Here is a 25,656-nt window from a genome sequence, read left to right as displayed (position 1 = left end):
CATGCAAGCTCATTTTGCATTCTCTATACAGCTTAATGAAAATGACTTTGGGGATTGGCCTCAAAATTAACAATAATACATCATTCACAAAGTCACCTACTTTAGATTTTGCAATCATATACCTGAATTTTGAAAGGCAAGTAAACCAAGGAGTATATAATAATTTGAAACAGATGCCTCCACCTATAATACTACTGCTGCTACAACTGCCACTAATACTGCTATTGCTAAACTCCATGACGGTAAATCCCTTATATCATCCAGAATGAAATCCTTTAGGATTAATAGCCTTTCCCAGCACTTGTGAAACACAGGGCCTGTCAGCTATTGGCAAGCTACCTTCTTTAGAGCAAGGAAACGTATGTGAAAATTACACTGGAGAAACGATGACTCAGGAATGCTAGTTTGCATGAGAATATAACTGAATAAGATAACTTGGAAGTGGAATGCATCTATTATACTTAACAAAATTATGTAATATATTTATATTATGCAGTTATGTATACTTATATATAAAATACATATATTATACTTACAGATAGAATCACGTTTTTATAGCTATTCTACTGTCCAATCACAGGGAGATTTTATTATGTCTATAAAAAGTCTAGGGAGTTACCACTGTGATGCAATGGGATTGGTGGCGTCTTGGGAGCCCTGGGATGCAGGTTAGATCCCCAGCCCAGCACAGTGGGTTAAGGATCTGGCATTGCCACAGCTGTGGCTTAGGTTGCAGCTGTGGCTCGGATCTGATCCCCAGCCCAGGAACTCCAAATGCCATGGGGCAGCCAAAAAAGAAATTAAATTAAATTGAATTAAAAGTATAGAACTGGTAAGAGAATTAGCAGCAGCAGCAGCAGCAGTAGCAGTAACAGTAGCAGTAGCAGTAGCAGTAGTAGTAGTAGTGTTTTTAAGGCCAGCACCACATTTGGGGCAATGCTGGATCCTTTAACATACTCCGCTGGTCTGGGGAGTGAACCTGTGTCTCCAAAGTGATTTGAGCCATGACAGTCGGATTCTTAACCCGCTGCACCACTGCGGGAACTCTGAGAATTATTTTTAAATAGTCTAGTGTTTTAGTGCTTTATAAGTACTGATGCACATTTTTGAAACTCCAGTCAATAATTCCAATAAACTCCACTCATATTTCAAATTAGCCTCTGCCAGAAAGCAACTTTGAGTGTGTCCAGAGTTGATATCTGTATAAATAATGGATGTAGTAAATATGAGTGTGATAAAAACCAGAATTAGAGAACTGTATGTATTGCATTTTTTAGGTAAGTAAGAGGGACCGGCCTGTGTAAGTCTTTTTCCTTTATCTCTGTTCCCTCCCTCAGTCCTGCCTGCCTTCCCCCACCCCCGACCCTCAATTATCAACTCATTTCGAAGCCAGACAGTACCAGGGTATTTAATAATGCTGTGCATGCCCAGTGCAGCAGTGAGGGCCTGCATAGCGTCACAGCATGGCAGTTCCTTAGACAGTCCAAGAGGAACCTTTGGGCCTGGGGCCAGCAGATAGGAGAGGGCTTCCGAGTCCAGTCTCTTCTAACTGGCTCCCCTTTCCAGGCACAGTAGACTTTGCTACCTGCCTGAATCCAAATCCCGTCTCCAGGATGCTTGCCTATGCCTGTGAGGGTAGGGATGAGTGTGTTTATTTTACTTTTTCTTTTTAAAGCATATGCACATTCCATTGCTCTCTACTAATGCCTTTGAGAGTGTGTGTGTGAGTATATATGTTGAAGACAAGTACCTAATTATTTCTAAAAAACAAAACAAAACAAAACAAAAACAAAACTCAAAACTTTCTCTTGCCCAATTTAACTGTTCGTGTGCCTAGGACCTGCTTCCATTCGTGTGCAAACAAAACGTTGTGCCTGCCTTAGTGTTTCTCACTCAGGGCAGGGGGGCTTGCTTGATTTCAGAGGTATAGGGCTAAGGCAACTGCCTTCCTGGTCTTGGCTTGGCTCCTCAGCGTTTTATTTCTTGTAGTTTAAAATGTAATTATGGTAGAAGACTTTTTTTCTCAGAGCCTAAACCAAAAACAAAGGATTTTTTTTTTTTTGAGAGAAACCCATTTTAAAGATTATGCCATTGCAGTATCTAAGACTGAGTGCATATTCTGTGTTGTGTTTGCTGATATGTGAGCTGCTGGGCTTCCGAAGACTGATTGGTGGAGCCAGGGGTCCAAGCCACAACACGCAGATGTGTGTCGGGGACATCTCAGCTGTGCCACTGCTCTGGGTGCACGACTTATATTCTTATGTTCCAGTGGAAACAGCTACTCTACAGTTCTGTGCACACATATACTGCACAACTCATTTGTTATTCCAGATGACAAAAAATATCTCTTGAGTTTGAATTGAATCTTTTCCTGATTATGCTGTTTCAGATATAAGCTCTTTAAAATTTGGAAATATTTTTATTTTGGAAATGTTCTTGATTTGGAATTGGTCAGATCCTGAATATGCCTGGGATTTCCCGTTTTAAGTAAGAAAGCCTGGGGCACTATAAAAAGGATCTTAGGAACATTTATATCTTAGGTCTAAAATAAATGAAATTGGGACCTAAAGAAGGCAATTAATCAGCTAAAATTGGGCCCCTATGATCAAAATAATGTAATAATCCGTAAGTTTCTTTTCCAAATAGGGACTGTTAGATTTTATGACTGTTTTGTCCTGAGTTAACTGTAAACATACTTGCTTTCACCAGTTATTCATATAGCATCTTTCTTCCAAAGAATTTGGGTTACTGGGTTGAGAACTTTAAACGGACACAACCAAAGTCACACAATTGAAAAATGAGAGTTGAGAGATAATCCCCAGTGAGCAGAGAAAGGATTCTAGTAGATAAGACAGCAGAAACTGGTTAAGTTGGGCCCCAGAGGAGAAAATCCTGCAAACCAGGCAAGGCTGCCATAGAGCATCCTGGGACTAGAGAAGCTTCTCCAGGGTCTTTCTCTGGGGTGATCATTGTGTAGTCCTCCTTTCTCTTCTTTCCTCGTAGCATTTTTATTGAGGATAGATAGGAGGAGGCGTACCTGAGTCAGTAAGTGAAAAATTACTGACTGTAGATGCTCCAGCTCATTATAGCAGAAGTTCCCAGCCCTGACAGACCTTCGGCTCCCCAAACAAAACATTTTTTATTAGCACTTTTTACTATACAGTAATAACATTCATAGGTAATCTGCTTATACATGAGTTTTTTTTTTTTTTTTTTTTTTAGCATGGGATGCCCAATTAAAATATCAAAAAGAAATACAAGGCATATATATATATATATATATATTTTTTTTTTTTTTTTTTTTTTTTGCCATTTCTTGGGCCGCTCCCATGGCATATGGCGGTTCCCAGGCTAGGGGTCTAATCGGAGCTGTAGCCGCCGGCCTACACCACAGCCACAGCAACACAGGATCCGAGCCGTGTCTGCGACCTACACCATAGCTCATCGCAACACTGGATCCTTAACCCACTGAGCGAGGCCAGGGACCGAACCCGCAACCTCATGGTTCCTAGTCGGATTTGTTAACCGCTGAGCCACGATGAGAACTCCTAAAATAAAATATTCTTTATTTTAATATGTAAATTCTTGTGAGCAATTGCAAGCTTAGAGGCAGGTGACACAAGCATACTGTGTCAGAGCCTCTGATACCTAGAGCAGCGTTAGGGTCATGAACTGACATCCTGAACAGTGATGACTCTTGGTAATGTCTCCAACAAAGCTAAGAATAATCTTTCTGCAATCAAATGGAAAATTCAGAGCATAATAAAATCTTGCAAAATGCAGAAGAGTCTTCTGTGTTTATACATAAAATGGAAGAAGTTTCTAGGCTGAAACTGTCTATGCTGTGCAGTGGATCATTTGAAAGCCATGGTGCGCGATGGAAGGATGATTCTTTGCCGTTGGGGAATGCCTGTGTATTTCAGGACATCCAACCTCCTTGGCCCTGCCCATTAAATGTCTGTAGTACCTCCTCCTATAATTATTTTTACAATCAAAAGCACCCCCACAAATTTCCAAAACATCCGCTTGAGTTCCAGACCGCTTGAGAACCATTGCCCCAGATCTTCTTATATGTTCAGTGAAGGCCCAGGAGATGGTGAGCTGGGAGGACACTGCAGAAAACAGAACAAGGATGATGCAAAAACCGCTTATGAGACCAGTGTTGGCCGTGTGGCTCTGTGGCCCAGACACCCCCACAATGATGGGGTTGATGCAGTCTAGTCTGAGCACCTGCCAGGGAGGTTGTGGGCTCTGTCACCATCCAACACTACCATGTGTCTTTTGCACCCTAAAGGGAACCCTTGCACATTCTTTGTCAGCTTTCTTTTCATTCGTCAGCCAATTGTGATTATTGGATATAGTAGGGCAGGGCTCATCCAGCTCCTCTTCTTGAAGTTTTCAACAGGAGGATTACTTGCAGAAGTAGCGTGGCGCCAAGTGAGTCTCACTCTAAGCTCTTTGTGAGACTAGCTTTCTGTTCTTAGGTTAGCATAAAGGAAGAATACTGAATCTTTCTCTTGGAAAGAGGAATGTGCATTTCCCAGCCACGGCATCCACGTGCCTCAGTCGCTACCTACAGAGCAGGTGAAAAATTTTCCAGGTCTTTCCACAACCACTAGTGCACAACGTTCTAACAAATGCTGGATGTGGCTTCTTTCTCCCCTGACAAGATTTCTAAGGGTTCTTGCTCATCCTTTGAGACTCAAAACAATTTTTTTGTTTGTCTCCCCCACAGTTAAGAAGCTGGAAATGAGCCATGGAGACCACGACTAGTCAGTTTTGTTTGAATGTGTCCCTTGTCTTCCTTCCTCCCTTCTTTTCTTCTTTCCTTCCTCAGTCCTGTGACTGACAGGACCCGAGTCTGCCTACTCCCTGTCAGGAGCCATTAGCTTTGCAGTGACCTCTACAAGGCTACAAGATGTGAAAATGGCCAGTGTAATTAGTGTAAGATGAGTGGTTGCAGGAGACAAGTGTTACTTCTGCAAAGCAGGAGTCTGAGATTACTGAAGTGGCTAAGGCTGGTTTGCCTACAGTGCTTCCCTATGGCTAAGACATTCCCCCTCAGCTCTGGACTTTCTCTGGATTGTGTTTCCCGAGCAGGTCAAGGTCAAAAATCATTAGACCCACACCTTTCCCCATTTACGACCAGATTCTCCCCCTCCTAAACAAGATAATGAATCCCCCAATTTTTAAACATTATTCTTTAAAAGAAAATCTTGTCTTGCTATCACAAGAATTCTTTTGACTCATCAGATGGCCCTTCTTAAGGAAATGCAGTGACTGGACATTTTTCCTCAGACTGGATTGTGTGAGCCCAGCTAGAGAGAGGAGATTTTGTTCACTGGCTACAGGGATTTTTACAGAACAATCCGAGCTTTCTAGTTGATGCTTTAATTTCTGAAATTTTATCTTTCCCTCACTACAAGAGTATGAATGGATGTGTGTGTGATTTCTTTGTTCTATTAAAAATGGAAGTAGATGAAGGGTCTGGTATATTTATATTTATTTTTCGGTTCTCCAAATTATCTTTTTCCCTACTTTCCTATTATTTGAACTGATAAACTAATATAGGGTGTTGCAAAATAGAAAATGGGTATAGATTATTCGTCTAAAAACTCATACTATCAAACCTTCCATTTCTGGGCCCCATATGTGAAAACCTGGGCTCCTTTATGTTGCCCTCAAGGCAGACATGAAACTTTTCTATATCCTACATGTATGATGCCTAATTGGGAGCATTTATTTATTTTACTTTTAAATTGCATCTTTAGTTCATAATTTTACTAATGAGATAATTAGCCATCCTTTTATTTTGAGTACTTTTGATTACAGTCTCCAAATGCTTCTAGAAGAGCTTCACTTGTCCTTTTTCATCTTGAAAGTCTGCTTACCCTCCATCAAGTGTGTTCTTTGGAAATCCATAGTATGTGCCATAAAGAAACAAGAGAACACCCATTTTTGGTCATTCTTTGACTGACTTCTTTTAGCTCCTGGTCATGTTTTCACCATCGCAACAGGAAATCAGGGCAGAAAAAAAAAGGAATCAGACATTTAATTAACATCAAACGTTTTATTTAAAATGCCTAAAGATTCCGATACTTTATTCTTTGAAAATTAATCCATAAGTCTTCATGACAGTGATAGAAAAAAGATTAAGTGGAAATAGTGCTAACAGCAGTCAGGTTTTCTTAGGCCTGAGAAGTTTGACTTTCCTGAGCAATTATGTTAAGGTAGTGTGTTTCTGTTATTGATTGCTGGGTAATAAATGACCCTGACAGTCAGTGCTGTAACACAGCAACTTTATCCTGTTCATAATTTTTTAGATCCAAAATTCCCCAAGGACTCATCTGAGCAGTTCCTTTTTGGGGTCTCTCATTTGGTTGCAGTGAGATGATGTCTGGAGCCATGGGCCTCTAAAGGCAAAACTGGGAAGAAGGTCCAGGGAGGCCTCTCTGGTGATGGCAGCTCATGTGGGCTGGGAGCTCAGCCAAGCTGTTGGCCCAGAGTGTCTGTATGTGCTGTCTCTGTGGGCTGTGGAGCTTGTCACAGCATAACAGCTGGATTCCAGGAGGGAACATCCAGAGAGGAAGTGTCCAGAGAGAAGGGAGAATGTCCAAGAGGCCAAGGTAGAAGTTGCAAGTCTTCCCTGGACCTGGCTTCAGAAGTCATCATCGCCATTGCTGCCACATTGTAGGGTTACAAGCAAATTGCCACAGCCAGCCCATATTCAAGGGAAGGGGAGTCAGACCCTGCTTCCAGATGGGAAGTGTCTCAAGGAATTTAAGGCTGTCTTTAATCTACTATAGGTGATGCTGGAAATATGTTTTAAGGTATGAAATAATGTACACTGTTTCATAGTTACTGAATCATTCTATGCTCTGAAGCATTAGCTTAGGAAAATAAAATTATGTTTCTTTTTTAAGTATATAACAACTTGACAATGAATGCTAAATTCTTTTTAATACTTTCAGTCACAAGCTGATGATCTACTGGCTGAACTTGCCTCAGGATGTTTTGTTTAACCTTCACAATGTTTTCAGAAAGATGAGCCAGTATTTAAAAATAGAATTTCACATAAAACTCCAAATTTTCAGCTTCTTTTGGAAAATGGAAAATTTGGGTCATAAAGGGCCTAAATTCCACTTGGCAGTGCTTGACCAGAGCTGAATAGCAGCTGTCCTCTTAGACGGCATCAACTCTGTCAATATCTAGAATTAAATGTCATTTTTCTATGTGCCTGCATGGGGTTTTTTTATGTTTGTTTTTTGGAGGTTTTTTTTTGGGGGGGGGGTCTTTCTGTCTTTTTAGGGCTGCACCCGTGGCATATGAAGGTTCCCAGGCTAGGGGTCGAATCAGAGCTGTAGCCTCCAGCCTACGCCACAGTCACAGCAATGCCAGATCCGAGCCATGTCTGCGACCTACACCACAGCTCACAGCAATGCCAGATCCTTAACCCACTGAGTGAGGTCAAGGATGGAACCCCCAACCTCATGGTTCCTCGTTGGATTAGTTTCCGCTGTACCATGATGGGAACTCCCCATGGGTGTTTTTTTGTTTGTTTGTTTTGTTTTGTTTTGTTTTATGCTAGAGAAGTATACATCTATAGTTAATCTTTATTGGAAGTGAAAAAAACAAAAGACAAAGAGGACTGTGTAATTCCGGAAATGAGAGAATGCATTTTTATGTCTGTGGAGTAGAAGAATGTTCTCACATGTTCAGGTTGCTAGTGCCCCATCCACTTCACTTGGATAGGTTACCTGCCTGACCTTGGTAGACATTAGCGTTGCATCCCCTGCTTTAGTGACCAGAGGGTAAGATTGCTCCTAAATGCCTATTAGCAAGAGGCTTCTCCGGGTTTAGTGGGGACATGCAGTTGTGAGAGCAAAGCTGAAACCTGGCAGTGGTGGGATTACGGAATGAGACACAATATATCTGTAGTGGATTAAGGACAGCTGCAAATTCTTGGTCATTTTGCCCAAGGAGAGGTGGATTTTATTCCTCCACCTTCTTAAATCTGTTCTATGGGCCTGTGACTACTTCAATCAACAGCATATGGCGGGATGCTAACCTTTCAAATCACTGACAACTTTTGTTTCTCCTCTTGAAATCCAGCCTCCATGCTATGAGGAAGTCCAAGCAGCCATGGGAGAGGCCCACATGGAGGAAAGTTGTGGCCCCAGCTGATATCCAGCACCAAATTGCCATTCATGTGAAGGAGCCATCTGGAAAATGGACCCCCCATTCCCAGCCAAGCCTCCCCCGCTGACAGCATGTGGAGCAGAGGTGAGCCATCCCTGCTGAACTTTGTCCAGATTGCAAAGGTGTGAGCAAATAATGATTGTTGTTGCTTTATGCTGCAGAGTTTTGGAGGGGCTTGTTACACGGCCATAGATAGTGTCGTATCTGTGGGGTGTACTGTTTGTACTCCCAGAATCCATGTGCCCTTCTTGTGGTCAAGTTACCTTTAATTTCTTGGAGGAACCAATCCTGTGCCCACTCCCAGTGCATGTACTTTGGATGGAGTTGACTCATTCACAGTCAACTCCAGGGATGGACTTAGGAACAAATCAGAGCAACTGACTGCTGAGGTTGTTTCTGGAACCAGATGAATGACCCACTTAGAGCCAATTAGATATAATCAGACTTTTTCTGGTGCTGGTGAGAAAGCCCTTTTTTTCCAACTGGATCAAACCCCAAAAAGATATGAACCTGGAACTGCTAGCGTCCACCAGGTAGAGGTTGGAAATGAAGGCAGTATTGCAGAAGGCTGGGCTGCGAGATGGAGAAACCAAGTCCTGATGGTGTTGTTTGAATTTTGGCACAAGCTCTGCCTGTGGCCATCCCTTTCCTGGGATTTTTCAGGTACATGAAATTTGGGTTTATTTACATTGCTTGAGCCTGTTTGAATTGGATTTCCTGTCCCTCGTGGCAGAAGGAGTCCTCAGACACAGAGGGTCCGAAAATGGATCCTAGATTTGGTACCTTTTTCTTACTTCCTTCTCTTTTATTTTGACATAATTTCAAACTTACTGAAAAGTTCCAAGAATAATGTAAAGAATTCCCACATACCTTTTACCCAGATTTCCCAAGTGCTTGTAGTTTTATAACATTTGTACCTGCCCTCTCTCCCCCTTCCTCTCTTTACACACACACACACACACACACACACACACACACACACACACACACACACACACGTTCCTTTACTCCTAAACACTTAGATGTGTTTCCTAAAATAAAGGATGTTCTCTTACATGACCACAGTGTAATTACCAAGTCAGGAAGTTGATATCAGTATAAAGCTATTATCTTATCTATTAACCTTCTATAGATTATATTACTTGTCCCAATAATGTCCTTTGGAGCAAAAGAAAATTTTGGCTCATGCATCGTATTCATTATTATGTCTCTTTAGTCTTTTAAAATCTGAAACAGTTCCTCAGTCTTTCATGACATGGATATTTTTCAAAGAGTACAGACAAGTTGTTTTATAGACTGTGCCTCTGTTTGAATTTGTCTGCAGTTTCGTCATGATTGGATTCAGGTTATGAATTTTCAGCAGGAATATAATAGAAATGATGCTGTGTTCTTTTTAGTGAATTATATAAGGAGCTACATGATGTCCATTTGTCCTGTTACTGCTGATGTTAATTATGAGCATTTGTTAGGATGCTAGCTGCTTGGTTTCTCTACTGTAAATGTAATATTTTTCTCTCTGTAACTAGTAAGTATGATGATGGGATGCTTTGAGACCATCAAACCACCTGATATTCCTCAAACTTTTACCCATGAATTTTAGCATCCATTTATGATTTTCACCTAAAATGATCATTGCTGTGGTAATTGTCAAATGGTGACATTTCTCTCATTCCTGGTATACTTATTAGTTGCTTTCTAATATATTACATTTATAAATACATAATACATATTAAAGAGCTTTCCCCTATATCTGTCTGTCCATCCATCCACCTATCTCTTTCTTCTCTTTCTCTCATTCTCTCTAATGTGTATGGATTCATGGATCCCAATTTTATGCAATAGATTACAATCCTTTTCTGTTATTTACTTGATGTCTAGTTCTCTCCAGTTTTGCCAGTGGGACCCCCCTCAAGTTGAATTCTGTGTCTTACCCCCTTTAAAGGGAAGAGATAAAACACTGGCTCTGCGGCCAGACAGCTAAGGTACAAATTCTGACTCCATAACTTAATCTTAAAACCTTGGGCCAGTTAATTACCCTTTATACACTTCAACTTTCTCATATGGAAAATGGACATAGTAATGGTGCCACCGTGTAGAATTATTGTGAGGATTAAATGAAAACAGTTTTTTACTTACATCAAGTGCTCAGTGTCTTCACTGTGTTATCTTTTTCAGTCTCTGACTTTTCATCATAAATAGTGGGTTGAAAACCTCTTTTTTCTTCACAGAGTTGTTCTGAGGATTAAAGTAGGTAATACACATAAAGTACATGGAAGCCACTCTCAAAATGTTAACTACTTTGCCCTTTCCCTGTGCAAAAAGGGGTAGTAAATAAAAAGTCCCATTAAAGATGAGATTGTTTTACTGTTGTCTCACTATTGGGGTCCTCATTTTATTCCCAGGTGCAGCTCCCCAAAGTGAAGGTGAAGACGAATTTCTTTAAATCTCCCTTCTCTATGTGGGTGCAGGTTCCTGCCTTTTTGTGGATTATGATTGAATCACCATGGTTTGTGTGGGAGGGGCTGACAGTGGAAACCTAGTGACGTAGGCAAAGCATTCTTCATCCTCCTCCTCCTCCCAATCACTTAAATGTAGTCATTTATTTGCTCTTTCCTATGGTATGCAGATGAAATCATCTTAGAATTAGCACACCAATACCACTGACAATATATTCTACTGAAGATTTGTAGCAATGGGGTTTACCTATTTTTTTCTTCTGTAGGCATGTTGTCCAATTTATTTATAGTTAAAACAATTTTTTTCTCCTTGTAATTGAAGAAAAACATGGATAAAATTGACTTCATTATGGGAGTTCCCTGGTGGCCTAGTGGTTAAACATCTGGCATTGTCGCACTGTGGCTCAGGTCACTGCTATGCTGCAAGTTCAGTCCCTGGCCTGAGATCTTCCACATGCTGTGGTCACAGCCAAAAAAAAAAAAAAAAAAACCCTCAAAACTGCTTTACTGAAAAGAAAAACTTTGGCCTGACAGAAAATGCAGTAAGCAAAGACAAAAAAAAAAGTGACAGAAAATTGTTGGCTATATTTTATTGAAAAGTAAGGATAATTCAGAGTATAGAATCAAGAGCCCAAAGGGTTAAGAGCTATAGTAAGGGTTAAGAGCTATAGTAAATTCCACACAGAAAGTAGAATTGAACCCTGATAAGGGACTGGCAAAATATGCCCAACTGGATTTCCAGATTGCTTTGGAGCGATGACTTCCGTGTGCCTCCATTTTCTTTCTTTTTGAAGAAGAATGTTTATAGGAGTTACTATCTGTCTGTCCTGCCATTGTATGTTGAGTGTGTATGGGGTAAATAACTTTTTCTGAAATTCATAGGTTTTTAAGGTCAAGACATTTTTCATGGGGAGCCGCACTTGAGAAACTTCATCCAAGAGCTTCCTCTTTTTAGCCGTGTGTTTTCCTTTCCCTTAGGTGAATATCTAGGAATGGGATGACTGGAGCATATAGTAAGTGTGTGTTTAACTTTTGAAGAATCTTAACTTCTTAAGAAACTGTTTCCTACAGGATCCTGGACTCAAGCCTGAGCCCAGTACCATCATGATTTAAGACTTTGAGGGTCTCAGAGAAGGAGAGAGTGTATTTTTGCATGTGTGAGCAATGTGAATTATTGGGCCAGAGGATGGACTGCGGTATACCATATTTTCCCAAAAATAGCTTCAAGAGTAATTCTCATTCCACATGTGTTAACCAGAATGTGATGCTCCTCCTCAAGAGCGGGAGTCTGTTTCCCCTTTCCAGAACCTGGGGGTGCCATTGTGACTGCCTCGATTACTAGGTTTAATGGAAGCGACACGATATGATTTCCAAGCCACAAAAGGTGACACAGCTTCTGCCTGGATCTCTCAGGACACTTGTCTTGTGAATCAGTCACTAGATGGGAAGCTCCTGTCACTTGTGATGGTTCAGATGGAGAGGAACAGAAACCTCCAAGTACTCAATGCAGACTGAGCTCCCAGTTAATAGTCAGTACCAACTTGTCACCATATGAGTGAGCCATCTCGGGATCTGATCCTCCAGCCCTCAGTGAGTTGTCATGGCTGGTGCCACATGGAGCAGAGATGAGCCTTTCCCATGAAGCACTGACCAATTTTCAGATTAATGAACAGACTGAGTGATTTTATTTAGCTTTATCTGTTTTAAGCCATTAAATTTTCTTTTGGCATTGCTTTTCAAAATTTAATTTTTTTATTTAGGCAGAATTGAAGTATAATAAACTATGCATATTTAAAGTGTGCAATTTGGCAAATTTTGAGGTATGTATATACCTGTAAAGCCCTCACTACAATTAAGATAATGAACATATATCTACTACTCCTGAAAGTTTTTTTGTGCTCCTTCATAATCTCTCCCTCTGCTCTCCCCTCCCAGCCAAGCTTCCTGTTACTGTAGACTAGCTTATATTTTCTAGGGTTTTATAAATGGGTTCTTACTATTTTTTGTCTGGTATTATTCACTCAGTATTATTATTTTGGAATTCATTCATGTTACTGAGGGTATTAGTACTTCATTTTTGTTACTTGATTAATAACCTATTGTATGAATGTAGCACAATTTGTTTAGTCACTTGTGGTGGAGGTATTTCCATTGTTTCCAGTTTTTGCTGATTAAAAAAATAAAGCTGCTATGAACATTCCTAGTTCTTTGCATGGCTGTAGGCTTTCTTTTTTTTTTTTTTTTTTTTTTTTTTTGCTTTTTAGGGCTGTACTCATGGCATACCATACAGAGGTTCCCAGGCTAGGGGTCTAATAGGAGATACAGATGCCAGCCTACCCCACAGTTGCAGCAACACCAGATCTGAGCCACTTCTGTGACCCACATCATAGCTCCCGGCAATGTCAGATCCTTAACCCACTTAGAGAGACCTTAACCATGAGGCCAACCTCATGGTTCCTAGTCAGATTTGTTTCCACTGTGCTACAGTGGAAACTCCACTGTCTTTTTTTTCTTTCTTTCTTTCTTTTTGTTTTTTGTTTTTTGTTTTTTTTTTTTTTTTTTTTTTGAGTAAATAGGTAAGAGTAGAATGACTGGATCACGTGATAGTATATGTTTAATAGTTTAAGGAACTACCAACTGTTTTCCACTGCTTTTCAAAGTGGTTACATCATTTTACATTCCCTCTAACAGTGTATGAGAATTCTAATTGTCCCAGTTCTTTGTCAGCACTTAGTATAGTCAGCTTTAAAATTTTAGACATTTCAATATTTATGTAGACTAATCCACTAAGTTTTGGAGTGATTTGTTATACAGCAGTAAATAACTGGCATGGGATGAAAAAATAACTCTCCCAAATTGAATACAAGTGTAAACCATTTTTATGTGCATTAAAAACTGTCCTTGTGGAGGTCCTTTCATAGTTAGAAACATTAGAATACGTATTTGAGGAAGAAAGGTCTGTGCCCAAAATTCAAATACTATGTTATGCTATTAAAAAGTGTTTTCAGGAGTTCCCGTCATGGCTCAGTGGTTAACGAACCCGATTAGGAACCATGACATTGCGGGTTCAATCCCTGGCCTCGCTCAGTGGGTTAAGGATCCGGCGTTGCCGTGGCTGTGGTGTAGGTTGCAGACGCAGCTCGGATCCCGCGTTGCTGTGGCTCTGGTGCAGGCCGGCAGCTGTAGCTCCGATTTGACCCTTAGCCTGGGAACCTCCATATGTCGAGGGAGCAGCCCAAGAAATGGCAAAAAGACAAAAAAAAAAAAAGTGTTTTCAGTCAGAGCTTATCTTCTTAATCAGCAATGTGTCATTGAAAGCTTTGAGATATAGAAAGATGTTAGAATGATGGCATCGGTTAACTTACCTAAACATCAAAGTCAACAAAAAAGGAAGCCGGGAGTATATAGTAAATATTTCATTGGCTTTTGATCTCCTTCTCTGTCTGCCCATTAGCCTCCTACAAGATATTCCCCACCAGGTATTTTTGAGAGTCCCCAGGAGGTGTCTTTACAAGTGCTCTGAAGCTAGTCTGGGCTGGTGACTGCTCCTCCCTCTGCTGGGTGTCTCCAGGCAATAAGCTTCCACCCCAGTGGGAATTCAGGCACCTGTAGAATACCAAAGGCTCTTGGTCTTCAGGTGGCAAGATCGAAGGAGACCTTTCTGTCTTGTGTTTGCTGTGGGAGGGATACCCAAGCAGAGCTGCTAGTGCCACGTGAGCTTACATCAATTTTCCTGGAGAAGTTCTTGCAAACACCTCATACTCCTTTCTTCCCTGTGCCTTTAGGACCCAACCATGAGTCAGATGTGGGGCTAGAATTTGAGACACATTCAACTACCAGACGTCGAGCTGTGTTCATTTTCATGTCCCCTCCCTCTTTGTCTCTGGGTCAGGCTCAGTGTGCCTGGATCCACCTCTTAGAATGAGGTGTCACCCCAAATGCTCCCCTCCTCCCTTCTCAGGCTAAGAAATTTCAGGCAGGTCTGCCCCAGCTATTTGTCAGATATGCCCAGACATGTTTGACTCTCAGACAGGTTCTTAACCACAGATGGAGGTAAGATAACCCTGGACTCCAAACGGTGATAAATCAGGATGACTCTACTGCACCCTGTTGTGCTCTTTGTTCAGTGGCTGTTCAACGTCCTTGTTTTATGATAGATTTTTAAATCGATATTTAGTTTAATTTTCTTGTTTTCTCAGACTAAACAACCGCCCCCTCTCCAAAGAATTATTTTCTCCCATGGCTTTTATTTCCCTTATGTTCTCTTCATTTGGATGGTTTTCTTATCCTCGCTTCATTGTAGCAGTAGGCAATGTGAAAATTCTGAGATGTTAAGTAAACACTCAGATCCCATGTGAACTAATAAAAATTGCGGCTTCTGCATGTGTTTTTGCTCTCTCAATTCCAGTGCTTAACTGGAAGATGTAAACATCTTGATCAAAAACTTTTCAGTTGGTTATCTTTAGTCCTTCATGATTAAAACTGTAAGCTCAACACGCTTTCTCAAGTGCCCTTGGAAAGAGAGCTGCTCTATTATGTCCCTCTCACGGTGCCCCCTCCCCAGCCCTCCACACATTAGGCAAACAAAAGCCTGAATGGATAGGGTTCGCAGGGAATTTCAGGAGGCTGTGATTACGTCTCTGAAATTTGAAAAAGAATCCCACATTTGACAGAAATTGTTAAGAGTCTACAATTAACAAATAGATCTGGCATTAGTGTTTTTCTAATCAAAATCTATTGTTCTGCTGATGCTCACGGCTGTTGTGTTAACTGACAGTAGTTGCCCTTCCAGGAAGCCTGGGGAGAGAGTGGTGCACGGGAGAGGTGAGTGTGCTTTCAGGCTCACGTCCCAATCTGTCAGATCCCTCCAGAACTGCACAATTCATCTCCTGCCCTCTCGTATGATGGCACCAATTTATCCCTCGTGTTGAGCAATGACCCTTTCTTGCCTGTAGTCTTCAAAGGAAAGAAAAAAAGAGATTATTAAGCTCTCATTGAACTAGAAAAACAAAACACAACAAAAGTCTCCTCTGCTGGAGCCGGAAACCCCTTGCTGGGGGTGCTCAGAGCAGAGAGAGCAGTTTGACATTTCCCGTCCAATCCGTGGAAATCATGGCAGACAATAGGAAGACCATGGACGTCTTCCACGACTTAGAGAATTAATCTGATAATATGGTTTGTTTAATGAAATAGTAATTTCGGATGTCCTTTAATGAGAGTGTGGCAATGACAAAGTTTATGAGCAGCAAGACCTTCATAGCCAGTAACCTATCTAATTTTTTAAAAAGCATTGATGCAGATATAGTAACTGCTGCAAATGAAAAACAGCCAGAAAGGAAAAATCCTCAGATGTTTGATTTAAATATAATTAAAAAAAAAAAACAAAAAAAAAAAACAGAAACAGGTCATCTGTATACTAATTTTCATTTCCATGTTCTGGGGTGTTTTGCAAGCCTGTACAATGTCCCTAGATATGTTTAGCTGATTCTGTTCAGGATTTGATGCTGAGGGACAGCTGCCAATTCCACAGAGCAGCCCTGGAAGCGCTGTCCGGCTCCTCTTTGGCACCCTGACTCCAAAGCAGAACTCAGAGCCCTGTCAGGTGCCCACTTAGCTCTCCCTACAGGCAACGTGCTACTTTAGGGAGCTCGAAGGTTGAACCTTTGGGGGCAAAGGCTGTTGCTTATTGTGGTTGAAATTCCCCCTGAAGAATACAGGTTTGTTTAAGTTGGTGGTAAAAAAATGCAAATACTGAGGCATGCAGACAGCTTGACTAGGGACTATATCACAATCAAGGGAAAAAAACACTTCATTTTCAAAAGATTAATCCTAAAATATGGATCTGTCTTCCGAACCACCCCTTGACTCTGTGGCAATCATGTCAGAGTTCCTCCCCTTTCCTCAGAGATAAGTTTGGAGGTTTACATCAGCAAATGGTGCTTGGCTGCTTCCTTCCCTTCTTTGTCACAACCTAAGACTGTTTGTCAGTCCTTGCCAGCCGCCCCTGCGTCACCCTTGTTTGTGCCCTCAGTGGCACCTTCACACCCAGAGGCTTGCTAGGCTCCTTCAGGGCCCCTCCCTCTGGCACACAGGAAGTCGTCCTCTGCTCCCATGATGCTCAGCGCAGCTCCTCCAGTCCCATCTGCCTAGACACGCCACCCCACCTTTTCTGCTCTCCTTCTGCCCCACGCCGACCCCCTGGGGGTGGGCCACTCCAGGTCTCACCTCTGCTGAAGGCTCTCCTGTGGAAGGGGTCCAAGGTCCTGCCTATTCTAGGTCCAACTCTTAATTAAACTCTTACGGTTTCTATTCTCCTCCTCTTTCCATGAGGCTCGGCCTAAAGAACTGTATGTCAAAAGGGAATAGCAGCTCTGTCTTAAGCAGGTGTGTATCCAGGAGTGTGTATTCACCACGTCCAGAGTCGCCTCAGCAACTAGGCTGTGTGAAGTGAAAACCAAGGCTTTTGAAACTCAGTAGCCTTTTCTCTCCCTGCCCCCTAGTCTCCAAGTCAGCAAATGGTCTGGACTAAATAAAGGAAAGACAAGGATACAAGAGGGAGTTCATATCTCAAGGGATCATCTCACCTCAGAAAGATATGATATCTAGCATTGTATCAGAGCCCCTTCCCTGGGAATTTGGAATTAGCTTTGTGAAATTAGCCTCTCTTGGGACTGGCCTTTTGTTTTGGGTTTTGGTTTTTCTTTTCTATTTTTAAATTTTTCCATTTTAGTTGGTTTATAGTGTTCTGTCAATCTCTACTGTATAGCCAAGTGACCCAGTCGTGTGTGTGTGTATACTTTCTTTTGCATTTGGAAAATTTATTTCTTTGCCAATTGAAAAATATGTCATGATTAAAACAATTCACACTAGAAAATTTCACCCAGAAAATAATATTCCATGTCAGATTACAATCACAGAAAGACAGTAAAACACATAAGTCTAATCTTAAACCATCTTGCTGAACTTGTCCATAAAAAAGTTATTTCTTTTTTTAGGTGAATATTTATTATTTTTATTTTTTAAATGATTTTTATTTTTCCATTATAGTTGGTTTTGTGTTCTGTCAATTTTCTACTGTACAGCAAAGTGACCCCTTCACACACACACACACACACACACACACACACACATTCTTTTTCTCACGTTATCCTCCATCATGCTCCATCACAAGTGACTAGATATAGTTCCCAGTGCTATACAGCAGGATCTCATTGCTTATCCATTCCAAAGGCAATAGTTTGCATCTATTAACCCCAAATTCACAGTCCATCCCACTCCCTCCCCCTCCCTCCTGGCAACCACAAGTCCGTTCTCCAAGTCCATGAGTTTCTTTTCTGTGTAAAGTTTTGTTTGTGCCGTATATTAGATTCCAGATGTAAGTAATATCATACAGTATTTGTCTTTCTCTTTCTGAAACACTTCACCTAGTATGAAAGTCTCTAGTTCCATCCAGGTTGCTGCAAATGGCATTATTTTGTTCTTTTTTATGGCTGAGTAGTATTGCATTATGTATATATACCACATCTTCTTAATCCATTCATCTGTAGATGGACATTTAGGTTGTTTCCATAATGGAGGTTCCTAGGCTAGGGGTCGAATTGGAGCAGCAACAGCTGGCCTATGCCACAGCCACACCAACGCCAGACCTGAGCCACATCTGTGACCTACACCACAGCTCATGGCAACACTGGATCCTTAACCCACTGAGTAAGGCCAGGGATCAAACCTGCATCCTCATGAATACTTATCAGATTCATTTCTGCTGAGCCACGGTGGGAACTCCAGGACTGGCCTCTTGAATGGAAGAAATATCAAAATTTCTAAAAGAAGAAACTCACATAACTTAAGTATACATTTTTGAAGGGAAACTAATTAATCCAGTCCACCTCACTTTCATATTCTGAAGTGTGGTATGGCCATATTCTACTATGTGGATGAGTGACAGGTGAAGCTGGCAGAAGGTGGATGAGCATGGCACCTCAGGACTTGACTATACCCCACTTCCTGGCTTCAGGCCTAAGTTCAACTGCATTCCAATTCCCTAACTTTACTGAAGGAAAGGGAGAGGGAGAAGAAGAAGGTGTTCATCTATTTGCAGTGGATTTTGAAGGATGAATAGGAGTTCGATAGGCAGACATGAGAAAGAAGGACATAACAGTAGGACAGAAAATGTTTACCACAACCCAGAACAGGAGTACAAAGAGGCCCAGATGCCATATATTTAAATATATAAAAGTTATAAATCCAGCTAGTAAACCATTAAAGAAAATATCCACTCCACTATCATGATACATTTACTTTTTCAATGACCAGTAAGACCAAATTCAACCATGCTGGAATGTAACAGCCTGGGGTGAGCTGGTCCCTGTCCCCTAGTGCTCCTACCTGGGAACCTCTTTCCTTCTTTTCCCAACCTTCAGCTCTATCTTATATTACAAGGGACCTCATGTGCCACATGTGGACACTTTGGTTTTACCCCTGTCCCTCTGTGAGCACCTGCCTCATGGCCACCCTCCAGCCTAGGAGTGTTTAGGCTGGTGGTGTGGGCTGCCCTCTGGAGGATGCACATGGGAAGAGACCCACACAGGCCCTAGAAGGTTCGGGTCTTTGGAATGGCAACTCTGGGGCCCCGGTGTAAATGGGGAAAATGTGGCCTCTGGGAAGGCATGTGGCCTTGATGCCACAGACAGCCTGCCTGGTAAAGAAGGGTAGACAGAGAAGGTTCAAATAAAGAGGCCCCTAAAGCATAGGGACCTAGGCAGGGGTCCCCCTTTTGCAAAGACCAAGGAAATTTTGCCAAAACAACTTGTACAATTGAAATTGTGAAAGAATGTGGTAGACTAAAGAAATGTTAAGAAATTCAGCGTGTCTCAAACATGGTTTATTTGTAGTAAGGGGCAGGAAATAAAATTAGAGCAAGATGGAGTTCCTGTCATGGCGCAGCAGAAATGAATCCAACTAGGAACCATGAGGTTGCAGGTTCGATCCCTGGCTTTGCTCAGTGGGTTAAGGACCCGGCGTTGCCGTGAGCTGAGGTGTAGGTTGCAGGCATGGCTCAGATCCCACGTTGCTATGCATGTGGCGTAGGCTGGCAACTGTAGCTCTGATTAGACCCCTAGCCTGGGAACCTCCACATGCCTCAGATGCAGCCCTGAAAGAAAGAAAAAAAAAAAAAAATAGAGCAAGATTGTGCAGTTCCCACTGTGGCGCAGTGGGTTAAGAATCTGACTGCAGTGGGTCTGGTTGCTGTGGAGGCCTGGGTTCAACCCCTGCCCTGCACAGTAGATTAGGATTTACACTTAGGATACAGATTTCAAAGCTCTACAGCTGTAATTTCTCATGTCATTGGCCATCACATGATATCTAGAGTTAGGATCATAGAGCCTCGAACTGAACCTGTCCAACATTTGACTTTGCAACCTGCATCTTGCCCTCAACTCTTTTCCTTGGGCAATGCGCTGTGATCCCCACGGCCTTCCAAGCTGGAAATCGCAAAGTTGTCTTAGACTCTCTGTCACAAAACCTTGTCAAGTCTACTCCAGAAATGTCTCCTGCATTTTCTCTTTCTTACCCATCTCTCAGTTCAGGCATTCAGCCCTTCTCTCACTTGGAAAAATTTCAGTAATCTTCAAGTTCTTCTCACTGTCTTGATTCCATTTATCTCTTGTCTTTCCCTCATAAGAACTAAACTAAATTAACTAACTAAATTGTCATACCCAAAAATGCCCTTGCCCACCACAGTCCTTACTCACCATGCCCTTTACAGTTTTGCCCTACTTTTTTTTTAAATGGCTTTACTCATGGTGTATGGAAGTTCCTGGTCCAGGAATTGAATCCGAACTGCAGCTGTGACCTATGCCATAGCTGTGGCAATGCCAGATCCTAATCCACTGTGCAGGGCCAGGGAACTTCCAGGGAAGATAGTGCGGGAACACTTTGGAGCATTTTTTTTTTTTTTGTCTTTTGTCTTTTTGTTGTTGTTGTTGTTGTTGTTGTTGTTGTTGTTGCTATTTCTCGGGCCGCTCCCGCAGCATATGGAGGTTCCCAGGCTAGGGGTTGAATCGGAGCTGTAGCCACCAGCCTACGCCAGAGCCACAGCAACGCGGGATCCGAGCCGCGTCTGCAACCTACACCACAGCTCACGGCAACGCTGGATCGTTAACCCACTGAGCAAGGGCAGGGACCGAACCTGCAACCTCATGGTTCCTAGTCCGATTCGTTAACCACTGCCCCACGACGGGAACTCCTGGAGCATTTCTTATAAAAGAAGTCCACCTTTTCAGTGCCTGCATTTTGTAGGTTCCTGATTGCTAACAGGAAGCTTTAGGACAATCAGTTTCATATTTTTAGGTCTGCTTCTGTTACTCATATAATAAAACCCAGGCCCTCTTCCACTGGAAAATATAGCTCATGTAATAGGTAAAAATTACAACTTTTTTTTTGAGCAGCAGTAGGGAACTTGGTGTGGTATCATGTCCTTTGCAGAGACCTTTCTAGGTGAGCAGGCCCCCACTGGCATCTTTCTGGTGTTTGCCCACTATTTTGATATTTTAGGAGAGGCCGCAGGTAACTGATACTTACTGGCTCATTGGATTTCCCAACAAAGAGTAAGTTTTTCAGAATATAAATTTCAGATGACTGAAAATTTCCTTCATTCTATTTAACTTGTGAAATCAGAGCATGGAATCTAACTGGATTCCCAAGTTAAGGGTTAGAAATTTCAGAGTTTAACAAGCCATTGTAAACTGACCATTTAGAAGTGGACCTGCTATATATTCTAGCCAGTGCTCTGAATTGTTCATCTTTCAAAGGGCTTAGTTCCCTAGATAACATTTTTGTGTTCTTTTTCCTACCTTTTTTGCTCGAAGCAATAAGATGGTATGTTGTTATTTTTCAAGTTGCTGGGATTAATGCTCATTTTCTGGTTAATTAAAATCTTTTAAATAAAAACACTCCAAGTTCAGAGCATTATTGTACTCATTACCATTTCTGCAGTATCTTTGCAGCTCAGCTATTATGCAAGGCTGCAGAATTTCAATACAGCCCTTTTATTGTTTGTCTTTATTGAAGACTTTGTGCTCATTACTGGATTGTCTCCTGACAGCCCAGAATACTCCCCCAGACTCTCCTCCTGCACTGTGTGAAACCTATTTTGCATTTGCAAGTGTCTGGGCCTTCTAGGATCAGGTAAGTGACTGTATTCAAAAAGAATTAAAATTTGGGGGAGTACGATCTCTTAACACAAAACTCCACTCTGTCTTCCCGTCTCCCCCATATGTCTTTTTTTTTTTGGCATCAAAAGCCTTATAGGGATCGAGTTGGCTTAATTCTGGGGTTGAAAATAAGTGGTAAAAATAGTTATACTCAACATACATCAGTGATATTATGCATTCATCTTAAAAATACAATACGTGATGAATCTGAGCTATGTACTACTTATTTTTTAAGGTGTTCCCCTGGTAGGTGTGCCTGCTTCATTATACATGAAAGGAGCTTTCACTCTGCAGACACTCACTGTTTGCTGATGGGAGTTCTGATTCCTCTCATTCTGTCCATTTTCTGCTGGACAGAGCACCTCTCTATCACGTCTAATAGGCGATTGCTGTCTCTCAGGGCATTTTTCTAGGCCTTTCAGTCTGGGTGGGGGGATTCATTTTGACATGCTTGCAGCCCACTCTAACTTTGGTGACTCGCAGAAGCAGCTTAAATTAGACAGAGAAACCATTTCATGCTCAAATCATTCTTAGCAAGAGACTACATCTCCTTTTGAAGAAAATGGATATAGAGTAGCTCTGTGGGTTTTCTAATAGCAAATAGCTCGAAATACACACACCAAAGAAATCTAGTAGTAGAGTTGGCATGGGGTAGGCCACCTGTCCTTGAATTTGGATTCTGCCTCTCTCAGTGGCAGGGGAGAGGCTCCTACACAGACACTTTCTGTGTCTGACTGTCTTGAACATGAAGGCTCAGCACCTACGTGCATGCTGATGCACGACTGGCCAAGGCTTACCAGGGGGCCCCTCGCTGGCTTTCTTTTCAGGAGAAGCTCTCACCGCCATGCAGTGTTTTAGATGTGATCTGGTTTGAAGGCAGGAGGCTGGTCATGTTGGTAAGAAAGAATCAATGGCTGCTTGGCCCACATGTTGGCCATTTCTAAACTCTTCACATTTCGTTTTCACACTCTCCATCAGACTCATCCCCAGGTTGCCCCTGCTCTAGCTTCTGCTCCACTCACTGCCCCCAAAACAATGAATATAGGGTCATTTTAAAAAAAGACTCCAGGACTTTCTGTCGTGGCGCAGTGGTTAACGAATCCCACTAGGAACCACGAGGTTGCAGGTTCGATCCCTGGCCTTGCTCAGTGGGTTAAGGATCCAGCGTTGCTGTGAGCTGTGGTGTGGGTCACAGACACAGCTCGGATCCCACGTTGCTGTGGCTCTGGCGTAGGCTGGCGGCTACAGCTCTGATTAGACCCCTAGCCTGGGAACCTCCATATGCAGCAGGAGCGGCCCTAGAAAAGGCAAAAAGACCAAAAAAAAAAAAGACTCCAGCAAAACTAAAGTTCCTTTTTCCTGTCTCCTTACCTGAGCGGTAGTATCTATGGTACCCATTTCACACCTGTCCTGCCAGCTTAGAACTCTCTCCACAGTCTTCCTCGAATTTCCACAGATCCATTTTATGCCTTAACAAACATTTATTAACACCTCTGGTGTGCCAGGCATCGCGAGCTGGGCCCTGGCCCTGTAGCAGTAAGTAAATGGACGTAGTCCCTGCCCTCCTGGAGGCTGCAGATCAGAGCTCAAGGGCAGGTATGAGAGTACCATGTGGCTTTGAATCGCAACAATGCTGGGTTAAGACATGTGTCCACAGGCAAACCCTGGAAAGAAAGCCCTTCTATCCCCACTGCTAGCTCCATGTAAATTCTGGGTACTGGTGGAACAGCAAGGACAGAAAGGTTTCCTTGGGTGGTGACTGTGTCTATGGGCTGGCAAAAAAGTCTGAGTCCCTGGTCACACAGTTGTCTGAGAACCTGCTGACCCCACGCCAGTCATTTAAATTCATGCTCAACTTGGAGTTGCCAATGCTTCACATGTGTCCTAGAGACCATGTAGAAATAAGTGCTCTCTGGGAACCCAGTGATAGTCCTTATCAAAAGCTGGTTCCGGAGTTCCCGTCGTGGCGCAGTGGTTAACGAATCCGACTAGGAACCATGAGGTTGCAGGTTCGGTCCCTGCCCTTGCTCAGTGGGTTAACGATCTGGCGTTGCCGTGAGCTGTGGTGTAGGTTGCAGACGCGGCTTGGATCCTGCATTGCTGTGGCTCTGGCGTAGGCCAGTGGCTACAGCTCCGATTAGACCCCTAGCCTCAAAAAAAAAAAAAAAAAAAAGCTGGTTCCCTCTGTCCAAGGGTGAGTTTTATGAGAAAGAGAATAACACGTAACTAACCACATTTTATTCATTGACATTCCAATTACATTAACGAAGGCGGGCATTAGAGATCAATTGATGGGATGTGAGGGCTGAGGGGGGTGGGTCACCGAAGAGATGCCCCGGGTGTCCGTGGGGCGGTGGTGGGCACCTCTGAACACATGTCTTCTCCCTGTGAACCTCAGCCCGTCGCTTCTAAAGTGCTGTCCCTTCATTACTTTCCTGCTGTTCTTTTCTGGCAATCTGAGCCTGTCACTCTCCACCAGTGCCTGGGTCGGAAACCCGGTTAACTAGGATTCATCTTGTCGATTCAAAAGGCAGTTTCTGTTTGTGAGCAAAATAAATGAGTGAGCTCCCAACTACTGGGCATTTTCATTGAAGCCCTGTGAGCCTCCAACTTAGGTTTAATCAATCTATTTCTAACTTAACCAGCCCAGGATCCGATGGATTTTACCTTATCTAGAGCAAACTCGCTGTGCTCTCCTTCTTTATTTTGCAGCTGATTGACTATGGCATGGAGTTTAGTAGATTGTGGATCAAATAAATGAGAACCATAAAATTTCCTCCCCAGGGACTAGGTTTTGATTATTTCATTGACCCCAGAACAAGAAATGTGCCCTCTGGACTGAAAAAAAGAAAGAAAGAAAGAAAGAAAAGAAACCCTCTACACAGCAACCCAAGGCCCAGGACTGATTCAATTACATTTATTAAAAGCAAAAAGGTAGGGAGAGCACATTTTTGGAGAATTATCACATGCCTTGATGGGAGAGGAGCAGAGAGTAATATTCAATGCCTAAAAGTCGAACAATTCCTGGAAAGTGTATGTCAGTTTGACACTCTGGGGTTCAGAAAGAATTCCAAGAACTATGATAGGGTAGTTATGGTAAAATTACAGTGGTGGTGAGGATATGCTTGTGTTTGGAATTCAGTTTCTACTGAAATTTAGTGTTTTTTAAATGGTTGAACATCATATCATAAAATAGGAAGTTAGGAGCCTAACTATGAATATTTTATCTTTTTTTTTTTTTCCTGCTCTGGAAATCTCTGTGTCCTGAGTGTCTATTATGTCCCAAGCTGTAGAAAAGGGAATGTGGTAAAATTGAAACAATCTTTGGGGTGGAGCAGATCTAGGTCAGAATCTGCTTGCTACCTGTATAGTCCTGGGCAAGTCACCTAGTCATAATCAACCTTTTAAAAGGGTTAAATGATAGCACTTGTTTATGATAGAAACCTCTGGGAATGCTTGCCTACTTATGTCTTCCCTTCTCAAAGGTCCCCCTTCTCTGCAGAGCTGGCTTCAGGGGACCTGGGCTTAGAAGGGCCCTGCCCTTGGACCGTTCTGCTGTCAGCATTTTGAATTCTTCATCATTATTGAACAAGAGACACTACATTTTCATTTAGCACTGGGCCCCATACGATATGTGACTGCACAGGGGTGCTGCAGCTGCGGGTGAGGCACTTGGAACCAATCTAGGGTGCAGCCACCCTTCTTTCCCGGAGCCAAGAGATACCCATGCTGCTCTCCTGCGATTCCTCCTCGGTGCTCAAGGTTGTCTGCATAGTTTCTGTATCTCA

The 25,656-nt window shown here is 42.4% G+C and overlaps 1 long non-coding RNA gene across 15 annotated transcripts in view; it reads left to right on the top strand.

Annotated features, from left to right (window-relative positions):
* The window catches only part of LOC146395980 (uncharacterized), a 350,884-nt gene that overhangs the window by 152,787 nt on the left and 172,441 nt on the right, over window positions 1–25,656 (top strand). For 10 of the 15 annotated variants that reach the window (XR_014829584.1, XR_014829599.1, XR_014829595.1 and 7 more), the window contains one exon: window positions 8,113–11,175. This is a non-coding gene — a long non-coding RNA (uncharacterized LOC146395980). Of the gene's footprint in view, window positions 1–8,112; window positions 11,176–25,656 lie in introns of those variants that run through there. The other 5 variants (XR_014829587.1, XR_014829592.1, XR_014829589.1 and 2 more) reach the window with 1 other exon arrangement.

This window comes from Sus scrofa, chromosome 15 (genome assembly GCF_054392235.1).
Source record: "Sus scrofa isolate SSC_HxYL_T2T_F1_AM1 chromosome 15, Sscrofa_HxYL_maternal_Yorkshire_Landrace_v2.0, whole genome shotgun sequence".
NCBI classification, from domain to species: Eukaryota; Metazoa; Chordata; class Mammalia; order Artiodactyla; family Suidae; genus Sus; species Sus scrofa.
The sequence above is the reverse complement of the archived record's forward strand: the minus strand, read 5'-3'. Positions and strand labels throughout refer to the sequence as shown.